At 46.7% G+C, this 16,946-nt stretch overlaps 1 protein-coding gene across 14 annotated transcripts in view; it reads right to left on the bottom strand.

Moving 5' to 3' along the window:
* LOC102690347 (trinucleotide repeat containing adaptor 6A) overlaps nucleotides 1-16,946 on the bottom strand; it is a 125,605-nt gene that overhangs the window by 56,170 nt on the left and 52,489 nt on the right. Inside the window, exon 1 of one of the 14 annotated variants that reach the window (XM_069181016.1) lies at nucleotides 7,698-7,765. The exons of the other annotated variants lie outside the window; for them this stretch is intronic. The gene's annotated coding sequence lies outside the window, so the exon portion shown is untranslated. Of the gene's footprint in view, nucleotides 1-7,697; nucleotides 7,766-16,946 lie in introns of those variants that run through there. 14 annotated transcript variants of the gene reach the window in all.

The following is a 16,946-nucleotide window of genomic DNA, read 5'->3' as shown; positions in this document are numbered from 1 at the left end:
AGAAACTATTCATTTTCTGTAAGAAACTGATTTCTTACAGCTGTGCACATATGTTTTTGTGTGCCTGCATATTTGTCGATGCTCGTGTGTCTGCCACTGTGCATGAGTCTGGCTCTTTGTGTGTGTGTGTGTGTGTGTTGAGGATGATTGCTTTCCCCAGGTGGCACGCACACACAGGAGCTCTGTAAGGCTGGAGCCGTTTCTCTCTCCAGCACTGCACCACAGTTAAATGAGAAAGACGTGCAGGGAAAGTCTTATAAAGGTTATCTTTAAAAAAAAGGGAGAGAGAAGGAAGGAGCGCCTTGTATGGAATACCTAATGAAACGGAGATTAAAAGAGAAAGAGAAGCTTCAATCTGAAAGCTAAACACAGAGCCCTACGCTGCACTTAACTCTGCACACTGAAATAGTCTGTGCAGCCTCTCTGGGGACAGACCAAACAGCCTTCACAGACAGAGAGCTTCAAGGAGAGAGGAGCAGTGGGCTGGTAATTAGAAGGAGAGTGAGTGCAAGTCTAAACGAGATTTTGACAACAAGGAGAGCACTCCCTGGACTCGGGGTCTGTCTGACATCCTGCTCTCAGTTGTCTGCTGTGAGCTTTCCAGGTCTGGGTATAGTTTTTGTGGGAGACCCACAGTAAGCAGCACAAATATCAATAGTCCAATACAGATAGGGCATAGGTAGTCCAGGCAAATATTGACAGTGAGATAAAAGTTAGTGATCCGAGAACAGTTACAAAGATCATGACTGAGACACACAACACGAAGCACCAGAGTGAAAGAATGGCTCCTTCAGGTCCAGCTTTTGCTACTGTCTAGTCCATTTTTTCCAGCCTTATCAAGTGGCGCCCAATCTCACACAGAAGGAGAAAACCCAGGCCCTCCTGTACACAGAAGACTCTAAGCAGCTGTCGCCTACTAGAATACACATACTGACACCAGTGAACCCCAGTCTCTTCCATTCCTGCACCAGGGAGTGAGACAGCAGCTCTGTTCCTCAGCAATGTCCTTCCTTGGATTTATAGTTTGCCACTCTGAGTGTTTACCCAGGAGACCTACAGTCCATAGCCACACATGTACACCTTTATACTGTGCACCTAAAGCACAGGTCCCTGTACTACAATAACCAGAAGCTACGAAAGACCAAGGAGATAATAAAAGATCGGAATGAAGAGAAACAGAGAAACAAAATAAGCCTGACTCCAAAAGTCACCTCTTTTGTCCACTGCCACTGGTACTTTACAGCTCCCAGTATTACCCCATGAAAAAATATTCAGCAAGTTATAAGGAAATGAGGGGTCTTCTTTTCTGGAGGCGTGTTGGTGGTGTTATGACCTAAAAAATATGAGATCTGAATAATTCCTGCAGACTAGAGAACTCAGTGCTGGGGTGATCCCTAACAGCCTGTACTGAGCAGGTGTCACTGGGCCCCACAAAGTGGGTGGATGTCAATCCAGAGCAAAGCCTGATGGGGAACGATGTCAGGAGTAGCTGCAGGACTGTTAGGGTGCAGGAGAAGAATGTTCGCAAGCCAGAGAAGAAGAGCGCTGTCAGGGCAAGAGGCTACAGGGTGGGTAGGCCAGACTTTGGGGTGCAATTATAAGGTCCGGAAGGAAGAGAGGCATTAAGTCCCCAAATTCTCTGGAGATTACTTTGTACCATTTGCATTTTAATCTGCAGAGCCCGGTGTCTCGCAGCTCAGTGCTACCGGACCCCAGCGTTTGCTGTCATTCTGTTCTGTCAGCATGTTACAGAAGGCTGGGATCACACCGATGGAATGGGAGGCCTTGTGTAGACAGTAGGGCTCCTGCCTCCAGAGGAACTCCACTGTAGAGGAACACGAGTGTTTTCTTGCTTCTATTTTTTTTTTAAATCGGAACAGGTCTGAAAGGGTCAGCCAAAGGTCAGGCACAGGAACTGCGAGTACATGAATCCAGTAGTCTGAAATCCCACATTTCTATAACCCCAGTGAACAGGCGACTGGGGGGGATCGTCACAAATATTCAATGTTAACCAACAGTAAGCCTTTCAATAATCACTGAAAGACCAGAGCTCGAGGAAAGGTGACTCATGTTGCCATAAATTCCCAGAGGTGCTAGTTTATTTTTTGTGTTCTGTCCTTAGAACTGGCTGTATGAATCCGGCCAGCTACAAAGGCAGTGAAGGCAGGTTGCTGTTTATTTGCATTCTGGTTTTAAGTAAAACGGATGGCGAGAACTAAATAAATATGTATATGTAGTATATCCTCAATCGATCGCCAGCTCCTTTAAGGGGGGGGGGGGGGGGGGCGGGGCGTATCTCATCGAGCATGATGTCCCACCAAGTGCTCTCCATGTCTAAGCATGTGAGCAAGGCAGGGGCAGCCTGACAGGGCATGAGAACCTGCAAAGCTCCAGTGACAGATAATCTAGCACACGCCGAGAAGACAAAAAGCAGGAAGGAAAGAAAAAACTGCGACCTTGTGTGTTTCAACAGTGCCACGGGTACCAGCAGTGAGAACGCAATTAGACTTTCGGAGCTGTGCGGCTGCGTGCCGTGACCCCTGTAGAGCTGCCCTCCCGCACTGTCTCCCATCTGAGATCATTAGCTGCTCTCTCCATTTATCACCTCTTCGCTTCTTCTCGCTCCCTTGTCGCCTCCTGCGTGTCCTTCCATCTCTCCGCTTTCCCTTTCCTCTGCTCCCTCGGTTTCACCCGCACGGCGGGCGGAATCGCGGGGATCGAGCGAGGAAAATACAAACAGGCTCTTCTGGGCTCGTTCGCATGTATACGAGCTCAGGCGGCGGGCGAGATAACGAGCTCTGAATCAGCTGGAGTGACGCTCCCCAGAGGAGAGGAGGTAAAGGCAGAAGCACCTCCCGCTGACTCTCCAGTTAACAGATCTCAGGGCTGACATGCTTATTAGCCAGGTAGTTACCAAGTCTGTAGCCACAGGCTATTATATTATCAGTAAATGTAATCTTTAGCGTTAATTTAAACCAGTGATGATTGAAATACTATTGGGAGACACTACTAACTCCACATTAAAAAGCACAACAATATTTATATGCTTATATCATTTAATAGACTGAAAAAGACACATCAGCTCTTCCTTCAAAAATCGTATTCATCTGGGTTACATTAACGAGCCATTTTCCCAGTGTTTGGTGTGCTTTGTGTGTGCAGCCTAAGGCAAAAAGTCTTAAAAGATCAGAAATTGGAATCCTTCCGCAGGTCACAAAAGCTGACATGAGTCTGGGGCTGGCAGGCTGTATTATATAAGCACATTCCCAACAATAAGGTCTGCAAATTCCCTCTGGTTAACTGGAAGCCAGAAAAGAGATTGGAGACTCTGGCGGCTGTTGTATTTTTGACAAATCTGTCAGAGCATTCTAGACTTGTTTGGGTACTTTTGCACCAAAACAAGTGATGCATTTAGGCTCTTGGGTGATCATTAAGCATCTATATGCCACAAGGTTATATATATACGGTAAGTAAACATAATGAAAAAAAGTATTAAAATAAAAGTCTGCTAATTTTAAGACTATAAGCCTAACACATTTGAAAAATGGTATTTCACGCACTGTAAACAAAACTGGCGGAGCTGGGATGTTAGCGTTGCCTGGCACCCACTAATGTAGCACCTAGGAAAGGTGGATTTTTCTGAGCAAAATGTTTTCAACCTTGTCATGTCTTTCTAAATTCATTTTTTAAAGCATACTGTTTCCGTTTGACTTTATTTCCCCAACACCTTTACACCTATTCTAAAGAGCCAAAAAAAGCCGGTTAAAGGCAATGAGAAATATCACACGCCAGGGGTAATGGAGGATTGCAGTTGAGCTGTGCAACGGCACAAGCTGGAAAGGTTTTCGGCCGCTCGCCGATCGACACTGCAGCAGAGCGATGTACGGGGAAAGAGACTCCCTCCTCCATGCTCTTTGTTCAACAAAGCGATTTACAGCTTCCAGCATCAGCAGCCCTGACCTGAAACATCAGGCTGCCCCAGCGACGGTAAGATATCGCTTCACATCTCCAGCACGCGTTCCCTGCAGAAGAATTAAATGAACAGGACAAGGACACCGAGAGGTGCCCATCCGGTGTATGCTGGGGTCTCCAACAGGAACAGTATAATTACACCCTCCTTTATCTTCTGGGATGACCCACATTTAAATCTTCATCACTTATTCATCTCCATTCTGCTCTCTTAAAAGGGAGAAGAGAGGCTCTGGAATAACATGCAAACGAAAAGTCAAAAGGCCACGCATATACCTTTCTAATTGTCATTCATATATGCCATACATATTTTAAATTGTTACATTTCAAAAAGCCCTGGCTGTTTAAAGAAAAAAACTTTCATCCTGAGCAGATTAATCCGATCTGCATGCTGAGATCCCTCCCACTGCTCAATAATTTACATCCACATTCGTTATTCACTCAGCTGTCATTTGAATAACATAAATCTAAATTTGGATATTAATCTTTGCCTCTTCGTTCATATTTTTAAATATTTCTTTTCTAAAGTTGGAATCCTTTTTGTATTCAGCTCCCTGTGATAGAAGGAACAGATTTATGAGAGAGGAAGTGCTGCTTATTTGAGTTCACCAGAGACATCTTGCAGACAAGTTACAAGCTGTGAAATCTTTGCACCTTAGAACCAATTTTGAAGGGTGATATTAAAAAAAAGTAAAATGATTGGGTCAGGAAAATATCTCATTCTGCAAATAAGTACATACTCTCCCCTGAGGCCTCCTGTGCATGGCCTGACCTTGTTCTGACAGAAGTCAGCGTGCAGTAGTCTGATTGACGTCTTTCCTTCTCAGCCGGCCCAGGACATTGATCATCACAGCACACTTGCGCTGTCTGCAACAGCAGTAACAAGACGAATACACAGCAGAACTCTGAGAAGCCGCTATGCCAGGGATAAGTACCACTCCCTTTAAAGTGGCCTGAAGGCGGGATGGCACAACAGAGGTCAGGTGTCAATGTCAATAACTGCAGCAGAGCTTCAGCACTGCTTCAAGCCCTGGACACTAAAATCCCACAAGCAAAACTTGGGGCACAGGCGTCCAAGTTTAGAATGACACGCCTTGCCAAACGGGCCAGGGTGGGAAAAGAAGATTAAAAATCGTTTCGCGCTGCAATTAACTTTTGCCCATGTGCTTCACACCTTGTCATCAAGCCACACAAAGTCAAAGCGTGGGCGAGAATTGTTCTGGTTTCCTGTCCCCCCCCCCCAGCCATGCAGTGCACTGCCTGACACAGCGGGCTGTGGGGAAACGGTCTTAGCCCTGCTCCTCCCTCCTTCACTCTCTTTAGTTTGCTCAGCTGCTCACCTTGAGAGAGAGTTTGGGCCACGGCACGCAACCCAGACCCTCATGTCTGACGAACAGCCCTGCACAAATACGGCCCTTCTTCTTAGCTCAGCGCAAGGATGCCATGTTGGGGTGATCATGACATGATGGCGTTATTAAAACAGCACTGTGAGTGGACTCTGAATGACATCACTCTAAAGAAAAAAGAAAGCCTCCTTCTTTCTCCCATTCACTCCCTTTTCCTCTCCTTTCCGTCTCTGGCTCTTTCTTCTCCACCTCTCAAGCCCCCGTGCCTTCTCTCATTGTCTCTCTCCCAGCAGGAGCACCTCCATTTCCAGGGTGTGCCGGTGGGAACGGGGGAATGGGGGAGGGGTGGGATAAGTTCAAGCCGACGCAGAAACTCTTTAAATACCACGGCAGTGACGTTGTTTGCCGAGTTTGCCGACGCAAAAAATGATTGCACGTTACGATGCTCGTTCCCTCCGTTCCGACCTTGCAGACAAAGTGCTGCGTAAACAATCCCATCTGGACAAAGGGCTCCCGTTCACAAGCCCAGTCCGGAGCCTGCAGTCCACGCGCCAGATCCTTCAGCACGTCTCGGACACACGGCCTGCGATCTACCATTCCCTCAGAGGACGGTAAAGACAGCTCGCAGCAGTTGGGAAAAGGAAGACAGTTGGAGCAGTAAGAATTCTTGTCTGGATGACTAGCTTTTAACTACGTAACCCACATACAAACAAAATAAAAATATTCAATATTATTTTGTTTGAATCATCTGTTGTACTCCACGTGGGGATACTCCCAGTGGAAATTATTATGAAATGTTTAAATTCGCAAAATCCATACCCTGTAATGCATACAAGTAATGCAAAACGCTCACACGGCCATATAGTCTGAATGAACACAATGTGGGATATTCTACTGACCCAGGCACATACTGTAGATCTATGGCCAATATAATTTTGGGATTTTCAAAGAAATCACTGAAAACACCATCACACAATGAAATATCAACTGTGAATGTTCTTGAAATACCATAGTAAGAAAACGTTTTTTTTTTAGCTTTCATAACTTAGGCTGTTGGGTATGCTGACACGCAGGCCAGAGAGTCAGCACTTCTTGATTGCTTATTTTGGAGGAGCTCCCTGACTTTAGAACTGGACCTGCAAAGACAGAGGAACTCCAATGACTTCACTGTCTATGACTGCTTTGGAAGCTCTGTGTCAGGCAGACAAGTGAAGAAGTGAGGTCTTAGTCTGAGCAGTGCCTGCTAGAGTCTCTGGATACAAGGGGAAATCTCGCCAGGATTCACTACATCACAAATGGATCTGCTCTCTGGGGTCAGTATCCCAGAGTGAAACTGGTTTAGCAACAAAAAATATTTAAATTTACCTTTATACATTTGTATGTACTGTACTGTATTCATACAGACTGAGCTGCAGCAATTCAAAGCCTGTTCATCCACAGGTAGCAATTAGAATTTTATAAGTCTACAAATATATCATCTGTATCATGCCTGACACTTGGTCTTAAATTTCCCAGTTGGCTGGCAGAGCATGATTTTATTACAAACACTCGCCCTACATAAGAAGAGATGGGTCTAGCTGTGGCTGCATAGTACACAATATTACAGCATACTGCAGACAGCTAAAGAATATCTTGTTTTTTTTTACGAGGGGTATAATATGATGTCCTGGGAGTCATTGCTGCTGTCTCTCAATCAGCTCAGCTTCACGATAGCTTGCTTGTGGCTCATAGGTAATTTCAGAGCTGCCCCAGATCAGCTGTTATGCAGCGCACAAAGCCTTTCATATTGCTGGAGACTTGGGCAGTGAGACGGACAGGGGGGTGAGGGACCTGTCAAAAATGTAGTTTTTATTTTGAGCCCATTTTCTCCGCGGTGAAAAGTGTAAGTGTAATATTCCACTTCTTCCACGTGCACGGCCACCGTGCCCTGTGGCTGCGTGCACAGCACTGAGAAGGGCCCACACACTAGGATTCGGGGGTCCCCCTGCTCTTACTGGCTTTCACCAGCCCTGACTTCACAAGGATGTACCCCAGGCCTTTCCTTGTATTGTATACATCTGTGATTTACTCCTCAAATGCAACTCTCACTCACCAGAGGTCTTAACGTTAGCGCTGATCTGAACCTGCACTGTGGGCTTTGCCACATACGGGGATCCCGGAACTGCACCCCTAATACAGACCGACAGCTCAGACACAAGATTTGGCTAACTTCGGAGAACGCCGAGTGCTGAATGGTAACTAAAAGTTGATGTAGCGGAGTAAAAATGCAGGTGTACATCAAGAGTGTTCACCATTTCATGAATCAACACGTGATAAAAACGGTCGAAAAGGAGTACCGAATATATCCATCAAATAATTTACTTCTCAATACATAATGTTCACCTTTCTTGCCAGGATAGGCTCCAGCTGCTCCAGAATTCTGAATGCGTGAATCGGGTTCCTTGGTTGTCTTCAAGACTAAAAAGATTCAGTTCTTTCAGCCTGTCACTGCAGGACGTGCCTTTAAGCTCAGGAATAATTCTGGTTGCAGTTTCCTAGACTGATGCACGAGCAGTACTGTTTTTCTTGCAATGTGGTGACAACAATTGTACAAAACATTCTCAAGGAGGTTTTTCTAGTGCATTTTACAGTTCAAGTATAACATTCTTTCATTTAAATTCTATACTTTTAGCTAAAATAAGATGTGCCTTTTAATTGCTTCAAAACATTGTCTAGAAGACGTAAATGATGTGTCAAAACAAACACCCAAGTATTTTTCTTAAGTACTCTTCAGCCTGAACATTTCATAATTTGTAGTTTGTGTTTGCAACCTGAGAGTAACACTCAGCACACGTGTAGTGTCAAGTTTAATTTGTCTCCTGGTAAACTGATCACCAGGTTACAAATAATTTGAAAGTCAAACACTTTATCTTTTGTTTTAGTTTGATCAACAATACACTAAATGTAAGCTACACCTGGATATTCCAGCTAAAATGAATTTTAGCTGCAGTTCACTGAGAGCATGTGTAGCAGGGCTCAGTGGCACTAAGCATATTAGACATGAGATCACCCCCCTCTGAACCTAGACCTTGTGGAAGTCTGCCACGCCAGAAGAACCCATCTCTTGGACTGTGGAGCTTGCCGCCGTCTGTGGGCTGGCACTGTGTGGCTCTGAGCCTGACTGGGGCGGAGCAGAGCTACATGTGTTACACGTTGATAAATCTGGATGCTACTGTTTTTTGGTGCAACACAGGCCCGTAAGGACCATGCCACATTCTTGCAAGTAGTTTAATTATATAAAGTTCACCGTCAAGAGGAAAGAGAAGACCATAATGATGAAAGTGAAAGAGGCAAAGTAAGGGTGGAGGATGAGGGGATGACTTGGAAAGCAAAATCTTTCTGACAAGGCAGCAGCAGCTGGTGCACATGACTGGACACCAACAGCAAAGTTTCTACTGACCACATCACTCCTGACACACCCCTACTCATCTCCTAGCCTTCTCCCTGGAAAACCAGGGAAGAAACTAAGTGGACCCAGAAGAAGAGCCACAGAGAGGCAGAGGTAGATGCAGACAAACAAGTTGACACGAGCCACTCTTTCAGGGCCCTTAATGAGACCTTTCCGCGGGAGCCCTTTCTGGAATCCAAGACTCCGGCACCTCGGCTCTCTCTCCGACTCTAATGAGCGCAGCCCTCATCATCCATCTCAATCTCCCGGAGAAAACAGCACGCCTGTCCTTCCCTTACGCTCAGGAAAGGAAAAAAAAATGATAAAGGACTGTCTGTTTTATTGCCGACTTTGGCACATTATTCTGCATATATGCATTTTAAAGAGATGCACCATTTAGGTACCGGCACTCAAATGACAGCAGTGAGATGGGCATTCACTTGTCACCCTGTCACTCTGTCGACCCAATAACTTCAGTGTCAAGGAATTCTAATCTTGCATATATATAAGGGAATAAACCCGGGGCCGGTAAGATAAGAAAAGACAAAAATGCAATAAAAACACATTGATCAAAAGGACCAATCGTACCACAACAATCTGATCTGGAGCTGTGTGCTTATTTATTTATTGTTCCTCCTCCCTCTCCCACAGCTACAGGTTTGAGGAGAAGATGATCTTGCTTGTGCGCTGCAGAGCCCCTTCTTCTCCTTCAAAAATTCATGAATGCTCAATAATGCGTTTCACAGCAGCCCCCATAAATCTTTTATTGCATCAGGGTGCACCAGGCACCGTGCCGCAGCACCTAACAGGAGGCCAGGCTCACAGCAAGCCCATCGGACGATCTTCTAGTGCCCGAGATCTCTGGTGACCCTCTTCGCATTCTACAGCCCACACGTTTATTTGTTTTTCTGGTTATCTTTGTCCCCCCCCCATCTGACCAAGTCCTTATTTTACAGTTAAAGACAACAGCTGCACAGTGAGTGGCCTCGCAGACACGAGCCCACTGCTGCAACAAATCGACCTGCTGCAAAACAGACTCCTCTTCAACACGGCGCTGTTGTGCAGAAAAGACAGTCGATATCCTGCCTGTCACACTGCGAGTGGCTGAAGCAGAGAGTGGCGGCTCCACAGGACGCAGATGAGAAAAAAAAGGTAAAAGTCTCCCTGCGGCAGGGAGTCTGACTGTCTATGGGGAGACAGCAGGGCACAGGGGAGCTGATGGAACTGTGCGGCGCTGCATGTTAAATAATAAAAACAACCAGTCATCCATATTCAGTATCCACTCTATCCTTAGAAGACCCTGGTGAGCCAGAGCCTGACCCGATTCTCTGGACACAAAGCAAGACTTAACACTAGAAAGAACACTGCATCACGACTGAAGAACATAAGGACATTTGCAAATGAGAGGAAGCCATTTATCCCGTCTGGTTTCTAGACGCGAACTAACCTGAGAATCTGAGTCAAGTTCAGCACTACCGTGGGTGACTGGCAGTAGCTGTCTGCCAGCAGCCCCACTACACAGCAGACAAAGTGAGAAATTTAACAAATTACAGCGCACATTTAGCTAGGATGTCAGGATAACACCCCTAGTTTTATGAACAGTTCCACTGAATCTTTAAAAGCCAAATAGTCAGAGCCGTAGTTTAAGGAAAGCACCACCTACAACAGTGTCCTCCAGTTACCACACCTTTGTGGTCCAGGGCAAAGAGTGCCACCTACTGGTCTGCCAACACAGCTTACAACACACATCTGGTTTTCTCTCAGTTGTGTTTTTTCATTCTAAAAGGAAGGAGGGCTGGTCTCTGCTGGGCCCAATTGACAAAGCCACCTGGCCACAGAATCAAATCACTCATCAGGACTGAAGTCATCGTCACAGTGATGAGCGCTCAAGTCAAAATGTGAACAACACACAACTTTGGAAGATTTTCTTCGACATTCACCCTGTCATTCTACAACATGATGTAACCGAGTGCAGTTTGTCAGCGAGTGTGAAGTCTGCCTTCCCAGGGTGCAGATTGCATCAGCATAAACAGATCCATACCACTAAGCAAACTCCAGCAGCAGGGCTCGCAGCAGAGGCGCCCGCGGGGGATGTGTGATATTCATCAAGGGGTTGCAGCAACTGCCTCTCTCGCTTCCTTCGAGCACAAAACACAGCCCCGCACAGCAAACCCGGCCGACTCGACTTCCCTGCCCTCCTCTTCCTGCGACAACACCAGATCGCCGCAGAACAGTGCAGAGCCCCTGTTCTGAAGACCGCAAAGCCAGGAAGGGATACGTCACGGGACGGGACCCTTCGCAAAAGTTAAAGCACATGTGACACATCGGAAGAGCACCGCGTGCAGGGGAATGTGGTGAACTGTTGTACACAGACACTGCTAGGGCCATGGCATTCAAGGGGCATCAGCACCTTGCACGGTAAAAGCCATGCTGCCGACAGATACAGCGATAGCCTGCGTTGTGCCATTAGCTTCTCGGAAAGCAGCCACCATGGTATACACACAGCAGGAGCTCCAACAGGTGAAGCAGGTGAAGACACAACAACACTGGGAACAGCACCGTCACAAGCAGAGACGGGCAGGCATGGCGAGAGGCAGAGAGGGACTCATAAAGAGCGAGAGGGAAAGTGTAGGGCAGGCGGAGGGGCGGTACAGCCGGCGCCGGGCTGGCACGGTGCCAGATGCTCATTAGAGACAAGCGCAGTGTGCGCTGGGCTGACATGACGACCGTTACCTTGGCAACAACGGAGCAGGCTCAAGATGCAATGCATCATCTATTTATTAAAGAACATCAGTTCCAGTCCACAGCCGTATTTCTCCAGTCCAAGTCAATTCTGCTCTCGCCACAGATTCAATATAAGAGGTGTGGAGGGAAGGGGGAAGTGTGGCCTGCTGGGAGGGGGAGGTGGGCACTGGGGAGTAGACTGTCAGGAGACCTTGAGCACGGCATGCAGATTTTTTTATTGCTTTGGTGCGACGTTCATTTAAATATTCATGCTCCTTTCTCACCTCATATTTTCTTCTCCCCTCCCCCCAGCTTACAGCAGATTGATAGCACAGCGTGGAAAAAGCATCCACAGGGCAGTGCCAGCCTCGCGCCGGACAAGTTGAGAAACAACGCAGGCGGTAATAAATAAAACACCGCTCCGAAGAGTCGGGATATTTATGTCTCTCATTTGTTTAGAAAGGTGATTTAGGTGTCAAGGTCTTTTCACCGTTCCGCTGCGCTTGCGCCTCCTGACGGAATCGTGCCGCCCGAGACGACAAAGAGGCGCCTCGGGTCTCTCTCCCTCCGCGGTCCGTCTTTTTATCTCCAAGTTTCCGTAGTCTACACCTCGCTCACGCCCTGGACTGGCCAGCCTGGGAGGAGGCTCTCCCCCCCAGTTTGTCCTCAGCCAGGCTGCACTCCTCTCATTCCACGGTGCGTCAACCACTCAGCGCAACCAGGAGAAATTAAGCACTTATCTCAATTAAGCTCTTCCTCTGCTATCTGCAGGCCGCTCGTGCCAGTCAAGTAGCAATTTCCGTCCGTGACTGCAGAACAGTGCTCCGCGGTGAGGTGTGCGTGTGTTTTAAATTTGCTGTTAAATTGAAGCTGGCAGACAGCTCTCTTAAAATCTGGAATCTGCTTCCGAATCTCCAGTTCATCATTGCTCCTTTAAACTCCCACTTAAAAGAGAGGCTGGAGGAGAACAAACAGCAGCCTTCCCCCAGTCTTCTGCTTTCTCTGCCCGTATTAAAGCTATCAGGGCACCATTCTGGGACACAATTTCAAGCTTCTCAAAGCCACAAAAGCTCACTCAAAGGAGCATCCCACCTCGACCAACCCTGATAGAAACCCAGGGCCCAGTCTCGGGACTCTCATCCCATTACCTTTGTTGGTATTATGGAGACCCTGTGTTTGCCCAGGAGGACCAACACAAAGTGCTTTCCAATCCCACAATACAGACGCGCAGGAAAATGACAGTGAGAGAGTGATGTGTGAGGTATATATTTAAAAAAAAACGACATTCAACATTTTGAAAAAATAAAATACTAGTGCGTAAATAGGGGCAGGCGCTCGAGAATTTGCACAAAACCAAATAAGGTTTTATGAGAAAAAAGGGAAATCGCAAAGAGTAAGATTGGATAAAAAAATATATACAAATCTACTAAAGTCAAATAGATGGGGAGAGCAATCACTGCTGGTGGTTTTCATTAAGGTGCTATCTTCATCTTACTGTTCTATTTTCTACACACAAAGCCTCCTGCTGCTTTTCAACCCTAACACAAGTCACAGGCCTCTGATTAACATTCTGCAAGGGGAGAGAAGAATCAAACATGCCCAGTTCACAGGCCACCGGAGCAGCAGCCTCCAGTCTGCCTAATGACGGCACTTCACACTGCTGATGTCAGGATGATGAGAGATTCTTTTGTAACCTTTCTTTCCCCACTATTGTTTTGAATTTGACTCCGGATTTGCTTTGAATGAATTTATTGTGACTTCTGAAGTTGCAAGCCCAGGGCTAGGGAAAGACAGGCGTCTAAACGGAGGAGGCTCTCGAGACGAAGAGGAGCTGTAGCACCGCGCAGCAGCGCGGGAAGACCCCTCGATAACAGTGAGGGGGGGTAGACTGGAGCGGCCACACCAGGGCAGGACCCTGACGTGGATTTTGGCAGGGAATTCATAAACACAGAATGATAATCTTAATTGCTCAAGAAGGATGTTTGTGGAAAATCCGCTTGTTTTGAAGAAGGCAATGCACTTGGTTACAAATCAGCTGAAGATAATGGTTAAAGCTAAGTGTTCTGCGCATAATTGTCAGCTTAGGACAACAAGAGCAATGGCCGAAGGTCACCCAGTGCTATGACGGTCACGGTGCTTCATTCCTGCCAGCGCTACTGACTGGGGACTGAAGACAGGCGTGTCACTCAGATAAAGACAGGGATGGGAACAGAGAGCTCTCTACCACTGGGCTAAGTCTGGATGAATTTGAGTTATGTATTCAAATATTAATTAGAGAGCTTTCTGCACCCCGTTTCTTCTCTCCCAACTGGATTACAACAACGTCACGTTCCTAAAACGAGATTAGCAACCCTAGCTTGAGGTTTTTATTGTGATTCCCTCACAAGATAAAGCTGTCTTACTGCATTCTTTAATACAGCAGCCTGGACTACAGTCCCCACGGGCTTTAACAATGAATATCGTGCACTTTTATTCTTTCAGCCCTTTGCTTAGATCCAAGAATTATCATGTGAAGAACAAATACATTTTGCACATCCACTGAAATACATATACAAAAGCAGTAGAGTTTTAAACAGTCTTGTGGCCACAAAGGTAGGGGAAATAAGGTTACTGCATTTAAAACTCCTTATGAAGTCAAATCCAAAAAATGAAATTTCCTCATCGTGGCAGGTGACATTCAACTGACTCAGTCTACTGCAGAAAGGACACGCTGGGGTGGAGGGGAAGCAGGAGAGTCCCTGGCAGACTGTCACACAGACACCCCTCACAAACACAAACAGCAGGCAAGAGAGGCCAAGAGCGACAGGAGGTTATTAATGGGGGAGGCAGAGAGAAGAAAAGAAGTGAGATACAGGATGAATAAGACACAGAAAAACGAGATTTAGCAGTAGCGTGCACTGGCTTCCCTCAGGGAGCAGACAGGCTCTTTTCGGCCTCAAGAACTGAGCAGAACGAGCCCAGGTGCCGCAGTGAGGGAGTGGGATGAGGCTTGGCTCTGTTCACCCCCCAGTCCCCTTGATTCACGCTGGGGCACCCAGTTTCTAGCCCCTTCCCTCTCTGGCGCGGGCAGAGCTGCCCCCACAGACACAGCCCGTGATACCCACACCTCCCCAACGACACGGTTCACTTATTAAGAACCGGAGTCTATTAATAAACAAGCCGCCTGCTCTCAATAACTCACATGTCTCCCAGACAGCCGCTGCCACTGCAATGTTCTCACAGAGGACATCCCCAAAGCCTGATGGAGTGGCGCACAGCCACCCTGCAATGTGTATAAAATGGTATGTATTATTTATCAGTGTCTGCATGTATTAATGAATTAACTGAGGCATTTTGGATGCTCAGTTCTAGCACAGAGGGATAATGGATCCTGATACTAATTTTGCAGTGCTTGTTTCTTTAGATTTTTTTTTTTACTTGCAGACAAGGGCAGCCAGCCGGGAGTGTGCTGAAGCCAAACGAAGGGTTAAAGAGCGTGGCGGAGAGCCTCTTCATGCTCGCTCCTGCAGCATCCAGTCAATCCTGCACAATCAGCTCTGGCGAAGGCAGGCCTGGATAGCTGTTAATTTGTTTAAAAGAATTACCACTCCTCAGCAAGGAGGCATTTCATTTATGAACACAATGACTGATAAAACACGACCGAGTTTCAGCAGCTTAATTTCAATTAAATAAGGCTCAAAATTACTTGAGCAACGGCCCGCACGCTAATGAACGCGGGATGTAATTCAAATCTAAAACAGTTCCCATTGAGAAGTAATTGCCAGCCTCATGCTGTTTGCAAATTAAAGCTGTTGCTGCCAGTCATGGTGGGGGGGGAGTGTTTAGTGACGCATGGGGCACACTGGCCTGGGTGAGCACTGGGAGGCAGCTGAGCACTGAGAAGAGTCCACCTCCGTTAACATCGTTCTGGAGCACTCCCTATCTCCTCACTTTCCGTGCGTGCTCTTTTTAAGTTTCTTTCTTTCTAATGGGACCCCTGAAAGTGCTCTAAATGGTGCTTCAGATAATGTTAATCACGGCTAATAAAATGAACCGCCCTGCAGTCTGGGCTGAATTGAATCTAACGCATGATTAAAAAGCATTTAATATCAGATTGATTCAATCAGACATGGCAGAGTGAGGAGACGGAAAGAGTGGGGGCTTTATTATTCTGGCCTGTGTTGACTGTTTCTGGGCTAGAGATCAGATGGGGGTGGCTGGAAGTGTTTGTGATGCACAAAACATCAGAGTTGCAGAATGACTTGAAAGAGTGATATGTGGAGCTGGTTCTCTGCCCATCAACTGCGCTGTGCCTTTCCTGTACACTTCTTTGTGCTGTATTGCTGGTATGCGAGGCAGAGGGAAAAGGAGAACGAAAGATAGATCAGGTTTTACACCATCTCTCCTGTTCCTGCTCTGTCTAAGGAGCTGACCTCTGCTGTCTCTCAGGAGCTCTGCTGTAATGTGAAGAAACTCCTCTAATTAAATCACTGTGTTATGCAGCGATTAAAAAACGCCAAATAAATTACACATGTTTTGCCTCTTTTTAATTGATGCGCCGTGTATCTCTCAGTAGACCTATGGGTTGCCACCCAAGTTAAGCACCTTTTCTTCGCATCACCTGCTATCTCTCTCTTTGCATGTATGCATATATTCATTCATCCTGCTTTCTAACCTTTACTATTTAAGTAGACACATCTGTTCTAGTACAAGGTTTTCCTACTCATATATAGTATGTCAATCCAGTCCACAGCCTGTCCTTCTACATAGATGAGCATTTATAAATGGCACAGCTGCACAAAAGACCACAATGCATAGAATTACCAAATGTAGCGCATATTTCCAAAACGTGCAGGAAGAGAAAGAACGACGACGTTTTAAAAGAAGCACCCAAAACGGGACGCCCTGATCCGTAACGGTAGTTCTAATGTGAACACGTGTGGAAGGTGACCTGAGCAGATGGTGCAGTTGTATGTATTCAGCTGGAGAAGGTGCGACAGTCCTGACTCGTGTTCGGCAGCCTGGGTTGCAGGCCGTCTTGTCTGGATCCGCACTGGCATCTGCCCTCAGCTCTCCCCTCTGCACTCATGCCACTTGTTCATTATAGCATCATTTGTTCTTGTCCACCATCAACCTATTTAGGTTGAAGAGATCAAAATCAGTGCAGATCTGGCACAGACACCCCTCCCCTAATGCGAATGGAGTCCGAAATGACAAGGCAAAACAGCACAGTGGTCACACAGCACTCGGGTTTAAAGGGCTTTCCTCTGAACACTGCCACTCACATCCCTGCTTCTCAAAAGCCACAATTAGCAGGCCTTGTTAATTGTTTTGGAAACCTGTAGGACAATTTAATCACTGGCCTTGGCCTGGTGTGTGAGAGCTGATGGCAGCGCTACAGTGTGTGTGCTGCAGCAGATGGAAGACAAAGCGATTACAACATGTTGTCTAATTATGCCATATTTTCCTGCTCAGCCCCCCTAGTTAATGAAGTCTGTTCG

Source organism: Lepisosteus oculatus, chromosome 19 (assembly GCF_040954835.1).
Source record: "Lepisosteus oculatus isolate fLepOcu1 chromosome 19, fLepOcu1.hap2, whole genome shotgun sequence".
In the NCBI taxonomy this organism is placed as follows: domain Eukaryota; kingdom Metazoa; phylum Chordata; class Actinopteri; order Semionotiformes; family Lepisosteidae; genus Lepisosteus; species Lepisosteus oculatus.
The sequence above is the reverse complement of the archived record's forward strand: the minus strand, read 5'-3'. Positions and strand labels throughout refer to the sequence as shown.